Here is a 17,410-nt window from a genome sequence, read left to right on the forward strand (position 1 = left end):
CCCCCTCTAGGTTCTGCCCTGTCCCATTCCCTGTCCCAGCCTCGTTCCCTGTCCCCTTCCCTTGTGTCCATGTTCCTCTGTCCTTGTCTGGGTGATTGTCTGCACCTGTCTCGTTATGTCTTGTTGCACACCTGTACAGTACGTTGTTCCTTGATTGTTCTCCCAGAGTATATATGCCCTCCTGTTTCCTTTGTTCTCTGTCGGTTCATTGTCATATGTTAGTGCGTTTCCTCCCGGTGTTCCTTGTTTATTTTTTATATTAAATCTTTATTCTTTGAACCTGCGCTGCCTGCCTGCCGTCTGCTTATGGGTCCTACCTCCATCTACCAGCCTCAAACCCTAACAGAGGATGAGATCCAGCTGGTTTATAGGTCCTACCTCCACCTACCAGCCTCAAACCCTAACAGAGGATGAGATCCAGCTGGTTTATGGGTCCTACCTCCACCTACCAGCCTCAAACCCTAACAGAGGATGAGATCCAGCTGGTTTATGGGTCCTACCTCCACCTACCAGCCTCAAACCCTAACAGAGGATGAGATCCAGCTGGTTTATGGGTCCTACCTCCACCTACCAGCCTCAAACCCTAACAGAGGATGAGATCCAGCTGGTTTCCGGCTTTGTGAATAGGAGGTGATCGAAGGAGGAGAGGAAAGCGAGAAGAGGTTCCAATTTCTCACTCTGGATGTTGAAGTCGCCGAGAAGGATGAGTGCGGACCCATCATGAGGGAAATGCGAGACTAGTGTATCGAGCTCCTCTAGGAACTCACCAAAGGGGCCTGGTGTGCGATACACAACAGCGATGGTGAGCTTGATTGGATACGTGACAGAATGGAATTCAAAAGGGCAGGGAAAACTGGAACAGAGAAGAGAGAATATTTCCATGTTGGGGAAATGAGCAGGCCACCACCACCACCTCGCCTCACAGCTCTGGGAGTGTGGGAGAAAGAGTTCTCATCTGACAGGGCTGCGGGTGTGGTAGTGTTCTCTGGTGTGAACCATGTCTTGGTTGAGAGCAAGAAAGTTGAGGGAGAGCGAGGATGCAGTACAGAGTAGAGAGCGGTTAAACTCACTCCCCCAGTATAAATACTGTGACGCGGATATCCTTGTGAGTAGGTAGCAAGATGTTGGTTACACTCACTCCCTCAGTACAAAACCGTCCACCTTAGCACTGTCACCTCAAAATAAGAAAGCCCTGCGTAGAACGCAATGCGACATCCATGCAGAAGAACAGATGCTCTTCATCACTAGACGGGCCTGCTCCTACCTTAGCTGAACCGGTGAGACCCGAGTGAGTCACGTCTGCTTTCCTAGCAGGAAAAAACCCCGCGGCTCAAACCGGTTCTCCAGTAGCGGCGAGACCTGCCGTGGTCAATTCTGACTCTTTCACAGAAGACCCAGCGACTCGAGCCGAACACCTACATGAAAAATCCTGTCTAACGCTGGCTCGCACCGGCGGCTGTGTTTAGCACAGATGACGCCACAGAGACAGAGGACATGGATAAAAGGTAATAATGGACAAAAGGAGACGGGGACGACCAAGTCGCCGCCGCACAGATGTCCTCCACTGACACACCATTGAACAGGGCAACTGACGTGGCCACACCCCTTGTGGAGTGTGCCCGAACAGCACCAGGCAGAGGATGACCCGCAGTCACGTAAGACTGGGCGATGCCCTCACAGATCCAATGGGAGAGACGCTGTTTCGACAACGGAGAACCCACCTTCCCTGGGCCGTGGCAAACCAACAACTGGGGGGTGGTGCGGACCGCAGCCGTGCGCTGGACGTAACACGTCAACGCACGCACAGGACACAACAAATGCAGGCGGGCCTCTTCCTCGCTCGCATGAGGTGGAGGATAGAAGGCTCCCAGCTCCAAATCCTGTGCTCTATAGGCGCCCCGGACCACCTTCGGAACGAAAGATGGATCCGTGCGCAACACAGCTTTGCTCCCATCACCCGTGATGAGAAAAACTGTCAACGCCCTCAGATCACTGACCCGCTTGCCCGACGTCAGAGCAAGGAGCAGCGCGGTCTTAATCGATAGCCACTTGAGAGATATCCTCTCCATTGGTTCGAACGGCGCTTTACATAGCGCATCCAGAACCAAGAGCAAATCCCAAGGCGGCGCCGCAGCCTTACGCACAGGGCGAAGACGGCGCGTGCCGGCCAGGAAGCGTTTAACCAGGGGATGCCCGAAAACCGTAGTTTTGGCGAACCCCTCATGGCATGCGGAAATAGCACACGCATACACCTTGATAGTGGATGCTGCCAAACCGCCACCATGATCCATCAGGTGCTGAAGGAATTCCAAAATCGCCTCGACCGAGCATGACTCGGGAGCGAAGTCCCTTTCCTCACACCAACGCGCAAAAGCAGCCCATTTGCCAGAGTAAACCAAGGCAGTGGAAGCCGCGCGCGCGCTCTGAATTGTACAGATCACGGCCGGAGAGAGTCCCCTATCAGACAATCTCCGCCGTTCAAGAGCCAGGCCACCAGCGGCCGTCCCAAGACTGGAGGTGCGCAAATTGAGCCCTCCGCCTGGGACAGAGCGTTCGGCCAATGAGGGATGTGCCACGGTTCTACAGTAGTCATGGCCATCACTTCTGCATACCATCTCGCCCAGTGGCGGTCCGGCGCTATCAGTATTACCGATGTACCCTCTGACCGCACCCTGGCCAACAATGGTAAAATCAGCCCCATCGGCGGGAAAGCATACAGCAGCGCCCCCGGCCAGGGGGCATGCGCGAACGCATCCACGCCCAGCGGAGGCTGGTCCTGCTGTCTCAGAGAGAACCAGAGGGGACACTTCGCGTTCTCTCTCGAAGCAAAGAGATCCACCCCTGCTCTGCCGAACCGGGTCCAGAGCTGAGCCACTATCTGAGGATGTAGGCTCCACTCGTCCGGGTGAGGCCCGCCCCGAGACATCAGGTCCGCCCCGACGTTCAGACGGCCGGCAATGTGCCGCGCTGTCAGTGACCGGAGATTGACATGAGCCCATCGCCACAGCGTTACCGCCAGACGGTGAAGCGCTGGCGAGCGGACTCCCCCTTGTCGGTTGATGTAAGCTACTGTGGTCTGGTTGTCTGACCGCACCAGCACATCGCGCCCCTGTACCAGGTGTACAAAGTGGCGCAATGCCAGTAGCACCGTCTCCAACTCCAGGAGGTTGATGTGGTGCCATTCTCCGACAGCCCACAAACCACCTACGGCCTGGGACAGACATGTACCACCCCAGCCGCTTAGAGACGCGTCTGTGAAGACAGCGACGTGAGCCGACACCCTGCCTATTGGAACACCGTGCGCTATTACGCGCCGGTCCCTCCAATAGTCGAGGTCTGCTGACAACGACCCCGGCATCCGCACAAGGCGCCGTCTGTGCCTCACAGGGTCCAGACGAAGCCGCGCGAACCATCTCTGCACGCACCTCATGTGAAGAAGGCCCAGTGACACTACCACATGGGCGGCTGCCATGAGACCCAGAAGGCGCATGATCGACAGAACCGCGATCTTTCGAGAAGGACGGCAAACACTGAGACTCTTCTCCAGTGTTTCCCTCCTTGAATTGAATTTGGCACGAGGAAGTAGCGGGAATAAAATCCCTCGTCCCTCTGGTCTGACGGGACCACAGTTACCGCTCCCTTCGCCATCAGTTCTGCAATCTCTGCTGACAGAGCGGCAGCCTGAGCGGGACGCGGTATCACTGTCTCCACTACGCCCGTGAAGGGCGGTGGGGGGCAACAAAACTCAATGAGATACCCTTCCCGTAGAACACGCTGCAACCAGCTGTCCAGGAGACATCTCTCCTGCCAGACTGTGAAGCGGTTGGAAAGAGGTTGTGCCGGAGATCGCGGGAACAGATCGAGGAACCTGCCATAGTTCAATTTGGCCCTGACCGCCACCGGACAGCTGAGAAACTCTGCTGTCCTGGCCCAAGGCGGGCCACCCTCGAAAGGGAGATGAAAAATCCCCATTGGGAGTTCCATGTCCCTGAACAGCGCGAGGATGAATGGCATTCCTGTCAAGAAGCACATTCACAAAAAGAGGAAGTGAGCCGACACCGTCCGCATTGCTAACAAGCCGCCGTTGCTCATCCCATTGAGAGAAAACGGCGGAGTGTTGCAATGCGGGAAGCCCCGCCTTCTCATTTGCATGATCTGTCAAGGTGCCGTCTTTCGCAGACAGACTAGACGGGACATGAGAGGCGGGCAGTGATTTCGCGCCAACATCACACAAAGCGGCTAGGCGAAAACCATGCGACTGGTGCACGTTGTGAGATGAAGTGTGGATATCAGACACCATAGGCCTGCTCCTTTTAGCTAAAGGCCGAGCGTTGGTATCACACACACTGACGGAGCGACGCCTCGGCTGCTCATGAAAAAAGCCAGCCGAGGCAGTAAACATGGAAGTATTCTCACTGACCGGTGAGCGTGAAAACTCTCTACCTGTCGAACACACAGGGAGAGGCTCGAACGCTCGGCCCGAATGAACGAACGCCGTCTGGGGGTCTAGCGCATCTTTTTCGCCGCTAAACCCCGCCAGCGGTCGGTCCCGAGAAAACTCCGAACAGGGCAGTACAGCCATAGCACTTGGCCTGGGCGCACACATCCCCTCTGTTAAAAACCCAAACGGTCTGTTTAGAACAGGGGCGGCGAGACCTGCCGTGGTCAAATCTGACTTTCTCACAGAGGACCCGGCGGCTCTAGCCGAATTTATTACATTCGCTGAACCGGCGAGAGCTGCGCGCGTCACGTCTGCTCTCTTTGCAGGAAAAGACTCCGCGGCTCGAGTCGGTTTTCCAGCTGCGGCGAGACCTGCCATGGTCAATTCCGACTTTTTCACGGAAGACCCGGTGGCTCTAGCCGAATACATCACATCAGCTGAGCCGGCGAGCCCCGCGCGAGTCACGTCTGCTTTAGCAGGAAAAGACTCCGCGGCTCGAGCCGGTCTTCCAGCTGCGGCGAGACCTGCCGTGGTCAATTCTGACTCTTTCACAGAAGACCAGCGGCTCTAGCCGAGAACATTACAGTAGTTGAAAAGGGAGGAGATGCGGACTGCACATTACAACCAGCTTGATAACGTTGCATCGTGTTTGCTTTATTGAACAGGGAAACTTGCTCACCGCCGCTCTTAACAGAGCGTGGTGTGGGCACAACACAGTCACGCATCTCCACGCACCGTCAATAGGTGCGCCTCTTCCTACCCCAAGCCGGAGGCGGAGCGGTGGGCGCGCTTGAAGACGCCGGTCCGGTCCCGGCACCCTGGGCGGGGTTGGCAGGGGGAGGTCGCGGGGGAGGAGCCGCGTGCGCAGTCCAGGAGCCCGGGCGAGCCGGTCCATGGGCCGTAGCGGGGCGGGACCCCGTGGCAGGTTGTTTAGCCTTGTGTGTTCGCCGGCGCTTGCTCCCAGTCGCGGCAGCATCAGCCGGAGCACGCGGACGTGCCGGCACACTGCGCTCCCCCGGAGCAGCGAGGTGGCGAGCGAGGAGGAGCCGGTCCTGCTCCTGGCTGCGACACTGCTCCAGGATGTTAGACACAGCCGCCCCAAACAACCCCTCCCTACTGACCGGTGAGATGAGGAGGACACCCTTGTTTTCCTCGCGCAGACGAGTCAGGGAGAGCCATAGGTGGCGCTGCTGCACCACCGACGTGGCCATCACTCCACCCAGACAGGAGGCGGAGATTCTCACAAGCTGAGCAACGGCTCCGGCGGCTTCGGCCATCTCCACTCTCCTGTCTTCATCCATAGAGGGGGGGGTTTGCTCCGTAGCTAGCTGGCCGATGTAAATGGCCAGCATAGCAATGGAGGAGGAGGCAGCCACGGCCTGCGCGGCCAGAGAAAAACCTTTGTCGGCCAAGGACAGGGTTGTCTTGTCCTTGACGTCCGGCATGAGAGGCTTCCTGGCCGAGCCCCAGGCGGAGGAACCAGGCACCAGGACCGCTGCAATGTCGGGTTCCAGAGGAGGAGAGCCGATAGCTGCTACGTCAGTCCAGCCGGTTACCCTCGTAGCTCTGCTGAACTGGCGAAGCGGACCTCTGATGGCCAACGGCCGCTCCCATTCAGCCTCGACGAACGCCTCCAGGTCAGGCATAGCCGGCAGGAGACGAGGAGTAGGCTGAGAGGGACGCCCGTAGCAGACGGAGCTCCACAGTGGGAGCCCCGTAGTCGCAGCAACCTCCGGGACGGAGATACCGAGGTGATGCGCGGCTCTCTCCAGCAGCCGGGGCAGGTCGCGATCGAAGGAACCCCGCCCCGCTAAGGAGGCGCCACTAGCCGTAGTGGCTTCCGACGCAGAGAGACCCTCGTCTGCCTCGGAGAGCTCTTCCTCATCATCCGTAGGCGCGAGGGAGGTAATCGGGGCCGCCGGTTGTTGCGGGGGCGCGCCGATGTCCTCGCCGACCAGCTGGACCAGACCTTCAGTCTCCAGCGGCGGCGGAGCGAAGAAATGCGCCCGGAGCATCCTCTCCATGGGGTCCAGGAGGGCGCAGATCTCGCAGGCGGGGGACGGAGCCAGACCCGCTCTGGCGTGCTGCGGCCCCAGACAGCGGAAGCAGAGGTGGTGTCCCACGTCGCTGTAGCGGGAGCCGCAGACACAGAAACGATCCGGCGGATCAATCGGCGCCGGCAGGGGGTCATCTGAGGACGCCGCCAGCTCCGCTTGGGTCCGCTGAGTAGACATCTTCTTATCTTCTTCAGTAGCAATGCGAGCTGAAAATTTCGAAGGAGCAGATGTGCGGGCGTAGCCCGCTTATACAGTGGTGCACCGGACCTGGTTGGACACAGGTGCGTGTATGTTTTTTTCTTCAGTCAATGTAGCTAGCTGGGTTTCGCTAGCCAATAGGAGCTAGCCCTGTGGGGCGGAGCTCCACGAAATAGAACGGCTTTTAATGAACGTTCAAAATAGTTGCGCATAAACGCAACAATCCCCATCTGGGAGCACATCTCCAGTAAGCCTGGGTCCATTGTGATCCTCGTTCCGTTACTGGCGAACTACCTCTCCAGACTGTTAGCTTCTGTTAGCAAACGTTTGCGGCGAACACAAAGCTAACGGAAAATAGTTCGCTAACGCTTATCTTTCAAGCATCCCACGCCTCCCTCATCTGTGACCTCATTGTGTCCCAGGCCACACAGCTGTTTTTTTACTCCCAGCATGTCACACAGGGAATCTCTTATTTGATAACTATGTCTTCATAACAATACATATCAAGACAAGTATGGGATGATTAAAAGGTGTGATATGTTGTAACTTCCGTGAGGTGTTATATAGAAAGTGAGGTGTTATATAGAACGTAAGGTGTTATATAGAATGTGAGGTGTTATATAGAACGTAAGGTGTTATATAGAACGTGAGGTGTTATATAGAACGTGAGGTGTTAGAACGTGGTGTTATATAGAACGTGAGGTATTATATAGAACGTGAGGTGTTATATAGAATGTGGTATTATATACCTGTAGAACGTGAGGTGTTATATAGAACGTGAGGTGTTATATAGAACGTGAGGTGTTATATAGAACGTAAGGTGTTATATAGAACGTGAGGTGTTATATAGAACGTGAGGTGTTAGAACGTGGTGTTATATAGAACGTGAGGTATTATATAGAACGTGAGCTGTTATATAGAATGTGGTATTATATACCTGTAGAACGTGAGGTGTTATATAGAACGTGAGGTGTTATATAGAATGTGAGGTGTTATATACCTGTAGAACGTGAGGTGTTATATAGAATGTGATTTGTTATATAGAACGTGAGGTGTTATATAGAACGTGAGGTGTTATATAGAATGTGGTGTTATATACCTGTAGAACGTGAGGTGTTATATAGAACGTGAGGTGTTATATAGAATGTGAGGTGTTATATACCTGTAGAATGTGAGGTGTTATATAGAACGTGAGGTGTTATATAGAATGTGAGGTGTTATATACCTGTAGAACGTGAGGTGTTATATAGAACGTGAGGTGTTATATGTCCTGCCTTTTGTTTTAAATGTCTATAATGTCTTGCTTTTTGTTTTAATGCTTTTAATGTCTCATGTGAAGCACCTTGAATTGCCCTGTGGCTGAAATGTGCTATATAAATAAACTTGCCTTGCCTTGCCTTGCCTTGCCTTATATAGAATGTGATTTGTTATATAGAACGTGATTTGTTATATAGAACGTGAGGTGTTATATAGAACGTGAGGTGTTATATAGAATGTGGTGTTATATACCTGTAGAACGTGAGGTGTTATATAGAACGTGAGGTGTTATATAGAATGTGATTTGTTATATAGAACGCAGACCTGGGTTGATACTGTGTGAAACCTGTTGGCTTTTGCTTGTGTTTGCTTAGTGTGTCTGGAGGGTCAGGTTCAGCCCATAGGTTCCATTGAGCTGGACAAACACAAGTCATTTATATTATTTCAAATAGTATTTCGACCCAGATCTTATTAAACACACACACACACACACACACACACACATAATGTCATATGTGTATCTGAGAGCATTTTCAGTAGTATGTGAGAGCATACTCAGAAGTGCATGTGAGGGTATTTCACGTGTGGGTGAGAGCACTTCACATGTCCGTTTACACTGAAATTACTCTAACATACATGTGAAATACCCTCACATACACTTCTGAATATGCTCTCGCATACCTATTGAAAATGCTCTCACATGAAATACTCTCACATACTACTGAAAAAATCCTCGCAATCATCCATTCTATACATCCATGATCCTCACGCGACTATGAACGGAATGCAGCTCGCCACCAAGGCTGTTTTCATGATTAACTAACGTTAGGAACACGGACCGTTTCAAGAAAGATGGACACAGTATTTTTGTGGAGTTCAATCGAAATGCTACCTGCCTGATATACAAAAAGTAGCCGTTCTAAAGGAATATAATGTCGAGAGCTATTCATTACTAAAGTGTGAGTCGTAGGGAGACGAGAGGAAAAAACGAGCCACACAGCTGAGAGGGTTAACGCCTCAGCAGTTCATGTAAATTTCCTTAAACAGATTCTCAGACAGTTGGATTAATGGAAGCCATGAATGATGTTTATTAAACAGTGAGTAAGCATATTACAGGACAATAGCTGAGATACAATATCTCGGCTGATACAAATCTGACAGTTATGACAAATAGTACAGTAGCCTATTGTTGAACGTGCCTGCCCTGTTCCAAACAGTTTCCAATGGAGAGTTTTCAGATGGTTATGTGAAGCAAACCATCTGGCGAGTCAGGTTAGTATTGTAGTGTTGTAGGTGTGCGTGTGGGCGAGGTACGGGTCCAGAGAGCAAGGGGGCAACCGATGGGGAAGCGTGGATCACAACGGGGGAGCCAGGGAGTCTGGGGGGGGGGGGGGGTCCAGGGGGGCACAGGGAGCTTGGCTGTAGCAGGCTCGAAGTGAGGGTAAGGTACATAATCTGGTGTGGATTAGTTGTTTGGATCCTCTTCTTGTAGACCTCGGAGCTCATCGCCGTCAGGTGTGCTGATTGCTGATTGATTTCCGATGTGCGTCTTTCACCGCACTCTCAGAGAGCGAGCAGAGATGAAAGGTTGGGCGGAACGTGCTCTGTTACCGGACAAATGACACTAGTACTACTGACCCCAAAACTACCACCCCAGTACTACTGACCCCATAACTACCACCCCAGTACTACTGACCCCATAACTACCACCCCAGTACTACTGACCCCATTACTACCACCCCAGTACTACTGACCCCATAACTACCACCCCAGTACTACTGACCCCATTACTACCACCCCAGTACTACTGACCCCAAAACTACCACCCCAGTACTACTGACCCCATTACTACCACCCCAGTACTACTGACCCCATTACTACCACCCCAGTACTACTGACCCCATTACTACCACCCCAGTACTACTGACCCCAAAACTACCACCCCATTACTACCACCCCAGTACCTACTGACCCCATTACTACCACCCCAGTACTACTGACCCCATAACTACCACCCCAGTACTACTGACCCCATAACTACCACCCCAGTACTACTGACCCCATAACTACCACCCCAGTACTACTGACCCCATAACTACCACCCCAGTACTACTGACCCCATAACTACCACCCCAGTACTACTGACCCCATAACTACCACCCCAGTACTACTGACCCCATTACTACCACCCCAGTACTACTGACCCCATAACTACCACCCCAGTACCTACTGACCCCATTACTACCACCCCAGTACTACTGACCCCATTACTACCACCCCAGTACTACTGACCCCATAACTACCACCCCAGTACTACTGACCCCATAACTACCACCCCAGTACTACTGACCCCATTACTACCACCCCAGTACTACTGACCCCATAACTACCACCCCAGTACTACTGACCCCATAACTACCACCCCAGTACTACTGACCCCATTACTACCACCCCAGTACTACTGACCCCATTACTACCACCCCAGTACTACTGACCCCATTACTACCACCCCAGTACTACTGACCCATAACTACCACCCCAGTACCTACTGACCCCATTACTACCACCCCAGTACTACTGACCCCATAACTACCACCCCAGTACTACTGACCCCATTACTACCACCCCAGTACTACTGACCCCATAACTACCACCCCAGTACTACTGACCCCATAACTACCACCCCAGTACTACTGACCCCATAACTACCACCCCAGTACTACTGACCCCATAACTACCACCCCAGTACTACTGACCCCATAACTACCACCCCAGTACTACTGACCCCATAACTACCACCCCAGTACTACTGACCCCATTACTACCACCCCAGTACCTACTGGCCCCATTACTACCACCCCAGTACTACTGACCCCATAACTACCACCCCAGTACTACTGAGTAACGTCTCTCTGGGTGTCTCTGTATGTCTCTCTGGGTGTCTCTCTGGGTGTCTCTCTGGGTGTCTCTCTGTATGTCTCTCTGGGTGTCTCTCTGGGTGTCTCTCTGTATGTCTCTGTATGTCTCTCTGGGTGTCTCTCTGGGTGTCTCTCTGTGTGTCTCTCTGTATGTCTCTCTGGGTGTCTCTCTGGGTGTCTCTCTGGGTGTCTCTCTGTATGTCTCTCTGTATGTCTCTCTGGGTGTCTCTCTGTATGTCTCTCTGGGTGTCTCTCTGGGTGTCTCTCTGGGTGTCTCTCTGGGTGTCTCTCTGTATGTCTCTCTGGGTGTCTCTCTGTATGTCTCTCTGGGTGTCTCTCTGTATGTCTCTGTATGTCTCTCTGTATGTCTCTCTGGGTGTCTCTCTGTGTGTCTCTCTGTATGTCTCTCTGGGTGTCTCTCTGTATGTCTCTCTGGGTGTCTCTCTGTATGTCTCTCTGTATGTCTCTCTGGGTGTCTCTCTGTATGTCTCTCTGGGTGTCTCTCTGGGTGTCTCTGTATGTCTCTCTGGGTGTCTCTCTGTATGTCTCTCTGTATGTCTCTCTGGGTGTCTCTCTGTATGTCTCTCTGGGTGTCTCTCTGGGTGTCTCTCTGTATGTCTCTCTGTATGTCTCTCTGGGTGTCTCTCTGGGTGTCTCTCTGTATGTCTCTCTGGGTGTCTCTGTATGTCTCTCTGGGTGTCTCTCTGTATGTCTCTCTGTGTGTCTCTCTGGGTGTCTCTCTGTATGTCTCTCTGGGTGTCTCTCTGTATGTCTCTCTGGGTGTCTCTCTGTATGTCTCTCTGTATGTCTCTCTGGGTGTCTCTCTGGGTGTCTCTCTGTATGTCTCTCTGGGTGTCTCTCTGGGTGTCTCTCTGTATGTCTCTCTGGGTGTCTCTCTGTATGTCTCTCTGGGTGTCTCTCTGTATGTCTCTCTGTATGTCTCTCTGGGTGTCTCTCTGGGTGTCTCTCTGTATGTCTCTCTGGGTGTCTCTCTGGGTGTCTCTGTATGTCTCTCTGGGTGTCTCTCTGTATGTCTCTCTGTGTGTCTCTCTGGGTGTCTCTCTGTATGTCTCTCTGTATGTCTGTCTGGGTGTCTCTCTGTATGTCTCTCTGGGTGTCTCTGTATGTCTCTCTGTGTGTCTCTCTGGGTGTCTCTCTGTATGTCTCTCTGGGTGTCTCTCTGTATGTCTCTCTGTATGTCTGTCTGGGTGTCTCTCTGTATGTCTCTCTGGGTGTCTCTCTGTATGTTTCTCTGGGTGTCTCTCTGGGTGTCTCTCTGTATGTCTCTCTGGGTGTCTCTCTCAGTGAAGACGTCTCAAAAAATGCATTAAAAATGACAATTGACCGAATGACACTTAATGATAACAGTCATATACATTCATAAAGATACTTCATGCCTTATGACAGTGTCATGTCAGTCTTATGCACACCCCTTCCAATACAGTGTCATCCAAACATTGAACAAAGCCCATTCTAAAAGAGACAGGGGGTCACCTTTGGGTCCTGATACAGCTGTCCATCGCCCCCAGCTCCTCTCACTGCTTCTTTCCTCGCACCTTCTTAAACCAGCTCATCAGACCCTTTTTGGGGGGTATTTCTTGATGCACTTTTTTTGCTCGTCTACAATCAACAGTTTGTAGTAGTTTGTACTCCTCCCTCTGTCTCGCGCACTGCTCTCTCCATTCCGCCGCCGATTTCCTGATATCCTCCACATGGCGCCTGGCCTCTGTTTGCGCCTCCAATTCTATTTGCCTCTCCTCTTCTCTTTGTCTTTCTTGCTCTCTGGCTATCACTTCCTCTATCACTTTCAGATCATTCGACCCCCTCCAGTTTTCCACCTCATGTTGTGCCGGTCTTGATGTATTTTCTTCCTTCATCCGGGCCTCATCCTCCCATTTCTTCTCACGCTCTCTCATTTTCTCCTCCCATCTCTTCTCACACTCTTTCATTTTCTCCTCCCATCTCTTCTCACACTCTTTCATTTTCTCCTCCCATCTCTTCTCACACTCTCTCATTTTCTCCTCCCATCTCTTCTCACGCTCTTTCATTTTCTCCTCCCATCTCTTCTCACACTCTTTCATTTTCTCCTCCCATCTCTTCTCACACTCTTTCATTTTCTCCTCCCATCTCTTCTCACGCTCTCTAATTTTCTCCTCCCATCTCTTCTCACGCTCTATCATTTTCTCCTCCCATCTCTTCTCAAACTCTCTCATTTTCTCCTCCCATCTCTTCTCACACCCTCTCATTTTCTCCTCCAATCTCCTAATTATCTCACCATCTGTGATCTCATTAGGCAGGGCCACCCTCTTCTCCTTCATCTCTTTCTGTTCCTTCTCATTTCTTTTCTCCATCCTCTTTCTCTCCGTCTCACTTAATCTCTCCATCTCTTTTTGTCCGGCGTCCATGACTGTGTAACCGAGCGTTGCCATCCTCTGTCTCTCTCTTCTATGTCTGCCTTCTCTCAGTCTCTCCTCCCTCTCTCTCTCTCTCACACCTGCTTCTCGTCTTTCCCCCCCACCTCTCTCTCTTTTTAGCTCTTCCTCACGCCCACTTCCCATCTCTCTTTCCATTTCTTTCTGTCTCTCCCGTCTCTGTGGCCGTGTCCGAATTGCATACTACCTGCTACATGCTATATAGTAGGCACTATATAGTATGCATACTGCATACTATATAGTACCTACTGTTCCACAAAACGCGTGTAGTATGCGAGAAAATACAGCATGCTACTCGAGTCATCCAGCGGAAGTGACGGGATACGATACTGTTTACTCCCGCGAAGCTGTGGTACAATTATCCGGTGTTTTCTGTGATCATTTTGGGTATTATCCACAAAAATGTAGCCTTTTCCTGTCATGGGATGTGCGGCTGCTGCTGCCGCCAGGAGAAGTCGTGTTAACGCTGCAAGGAGAAGAGCCGTCATGAGATCTTCTCGACATGCTTGTAGTTGAGGTAAATATTGAACGTTAGCTTGCTAGCTACGCTAGTTAGCTAGGTTAGTTGATAGCCCCGCATGTGCTGGCTTGGGGCTAGCTATACTGTTACATTTGTACCAGGGATGTTATATTAAATAGATTCTGAGAGGCAGGTAAGCAAAACAATAAAACTCAACTCATTTTAAAGAGGTGGGTAAACTGAGTTTACCTGGGTTTACTCATCACTACACGCCTGCTTTGTAATGTTACATTTTAGCTCTACAGATAATGACATCTATCTATTATCACATTGTAAAGACAAGTATATGCCATACGCACAAATGAGTTAAAGTTTGCCCTAATAATATTCCCCCTGTAGGCTCACATGGAAGACAGAGGTACTCACCAAGTCAACCTCCACGTCCCTGCTGAGGACCTATTTTGACGGCTGGACACAAGGAGGGACTTCAGATTGTCAAAATCGACACAGAGGAACCTTGGTGATGGTCAGGAGGATGGGGCAAGACCATGGAGGTGCTAATAATAGCAATAACAATAATAATAATTCATTGCATTTAGAGCTTTTCTCAGTACTCACCCTTTACAATGGTCTTGTCATCTTGCCAGCATTACCTTAGTCATTTATTTAGCAGACACTTTTGTGTGTCTGCTAAGCGACTTACAGTAGGCCTAATTGCATTTAACCATTTAAAGGTTGAAGACCTTGATGGGGGCCATGGTCCTGCTGCTGCAGATCATCCCAACCCTGGAGATGGCCTCAGAAAGTGTCTCGCAGCGGCAGCACCAGCACAAGCTGCCTGGATCCCAGCTCTTGGTGAGCACGACTACCCACATCCTGCCATAAGTAGTCAGTCTATCAGTTCATGAGTGTGCTTTACCTTGTTCCTTATAGACAGCCTTGAGGCTTTAAACACTGATCAGTTGGTTATAGGCAGCCTTGAGGCATTTGTTTAAATGTATGTGTAACACTGTACATAGTAATCAGTTTAAGTATTTTGGGGGGAGACAACAGATCAGCGTTCTCCTGTCAGTACCTTTTGCAAGGAAAGCTAATGATCTGACCAAATATAAACAAGTCAAAAGTATATTTGAAGACCATTGTGTAATAAAAATATCCAAGAAATGTTTATGGTTGTGTTTCTTCCATTATACATGTAAAGGTTACTTCTTGATGTATTAACATTTCAACAAAGTGTAATATCTACACATCAGACACATTGTCTTGATATGTCTACAGGTCATGTACAGTAACTTGGAAGGTCTTACAACACGCAGAGCGCTTTGGACATGTAACTCCCTTATCAAGTAGTCGTTAGTCAGACACATTAAACTGAAGCTTTCATAACCGTCTCTGAATAATTCCAATGAAGCATTATGAACCAACATGTGTGTTCCGTCTTTTATGCCTAATTGCAAACTACAATGTCCATTAGGAATGTTCTTTTACTCTAATGACTGGTTTTAGGTATAGTGACATTTGTTCTTTGACTGGGAAGACATTACAAGGAATGACACACAAACACCAATTTAATTCAAGAAAATACATTTAATAAAAAATAACAAAAACAATAATGGAACAAGATAAGTTTTTTTTGACTGAGGCTTCTAGAAGCAACATCAGCCGGTCCTCCCTCTCCTTAAACAACCCCCTTTCCTCCCTCCACTCAGCCTTCATCTCTGCCTTCTCTCTCCCCCATTCAACATCAGCCGGTAATCCCTCTGGAGGACGGCCAACTCTTCCCTGTTTACGGGGAAGAGAAACCACGCTGAAAGGCTTGGAGTAAGTTAACTAACGTATGCATTGTTGTTCAGAAGCAATCCAGCGGTCTGTTTACTTTGGATATTGATTTATGTAGGACCTACATCTTAGAAGCTGGGCTGCAGGGGACGACGGAGACAGCCTGGATAAAGCACGCAGAGAACCTTGTAGCCATGTACAAGGTGATTTTGATCTACAGGCTACATGATAGCAAAGATATTGATAGGGACTCACAGTTTGTATGACACTAGAAAACTTATCTAACCTCATAGGACCTAAAGAGCCCCAGAACTGGGGTCAGCACAGAGGGAGGGGAGGCCACAGCCGCTTCGTGGAAGTGGTAAGGGGTCTTGGAAGAGGCGATGGGGGCCACCCATGCGGCCGTCCTCCAGAGGATCATCGTCCCTGGTGTGGTCGTTGGTCCCTGTAATACATCCAGAAGTATTATGGGACAATGAATATTAATATATGATATATGAACAGTTGAACTCGTTTAAATCATGGAATGAACAGACAATTGTTTAAACAACTTCAAGTAACGTTAGGCTCGGTGGCTTAGGTTAGCCATTTAACAACTCATCACAATTTCGACATTTCTTGCACATTTCTTAAGCGATCATGGTCATATTACATGGAAATGTTAGTCTGTTTCTCTCGATTCTAGCTATAGAAACATCTAAGATTTGACATGAATACGTTTTGAGCAAGAGCCGTCTGAACACCTGTAACGTTAGCAGCCTATTAACATTAACTGGGCTAGCTAGCTAACGTAACGTCCACCACAGAGATCAATGCAAGCAGCTAGCTATCATGACGTTCTTTTTCGAAATGTCATTTCTACCCCACCTTTATACACAAAACTGCATTTGTAGCTCTGTGTCGTTATAACTAAGATATCTGTCCGGAAAAATAATTTTTCCATCGACAAATTAAGTCAATACTTACATTTGAAAACTCCCGCTGCGGTCCCGGAGATCTCTTCGTTCGCCATCTTTTTTTAATTTTCTCACTGCCCAGTGACGTCTCACGTCTCGACTTCCGGAACAGTATGCTCTGGACTATGCTACATTTACGCCCATTTTTTCGCCGATTTCGCCTACTATATAGTACCTACTATATAGTAGGCGAAATACAGTATGCACAGTTTTGATGCAGCATGCTGCATCTCGCCTACTATATAGCAAGTAGTATGCAATTCGGACACGGCCTCTGTTTCTTCCATCTTATGCTCAATGTCTCTCTTTCTCTCAGTCTCTTTCAGCTGCTGACTTTCCAACCTCGTTTTCTCCTCTTTTCTGTCCCGTTCTAGTTGTTTAACCTTCTTTCGGAGACGTTCAATTTCCACCCTCATTTCCACCATTTTCCTCTCTACCTCCTTTTGTCTCTGCTGCTCTTCCAACCTTCTTTCTCTCTCTCTCTGGATCTCTTTCTCCGTTTGTCTCTCCTAGAAAGACAATAAATCCGTGATTGTGGACATTGGAGTTCTGTTTCAGAAGTGATCAGTGTTCTGTACTGAAAGTATAGTGTGAGTAACATTGTCTTACCTGATCCCAGAACTGCATGTTCTCCTCACGGAGCTCACGGATGGTGGCGTTCTTCTGCTTCAGCTGATCCTGGATCAGCATGCAGCCTCTGAAACAGCACCCCCACAAAAGAGTCAAGTCAGAGCAGTGTTAGTGCCGTTCTCAAGCAACGACTGTGTTATCCTGCTTATAACATGGCCACTTGCCAAAGACAAAAAAACATGGGCCATTTACTCACATTTCCAACATCATTTCTTCCATTTTCTTCTCAACCTCCTTTTGTCTCTGCTGATCTTCTTCCCTTCTTCCTCTCTCTCTCTGGAT

Source organism: Borostomias antarcticus, assembly GCF_949987555.1.
Source record: "Borostomias antarcticus genome assembly, chromosome: 23".
Lineage (NCBI taxonomy): Eukaryota > Metazoa > Chordata > Actinopteri > Stomiiformes > Stomiidae > Borostomias > Borostomias antarcticus.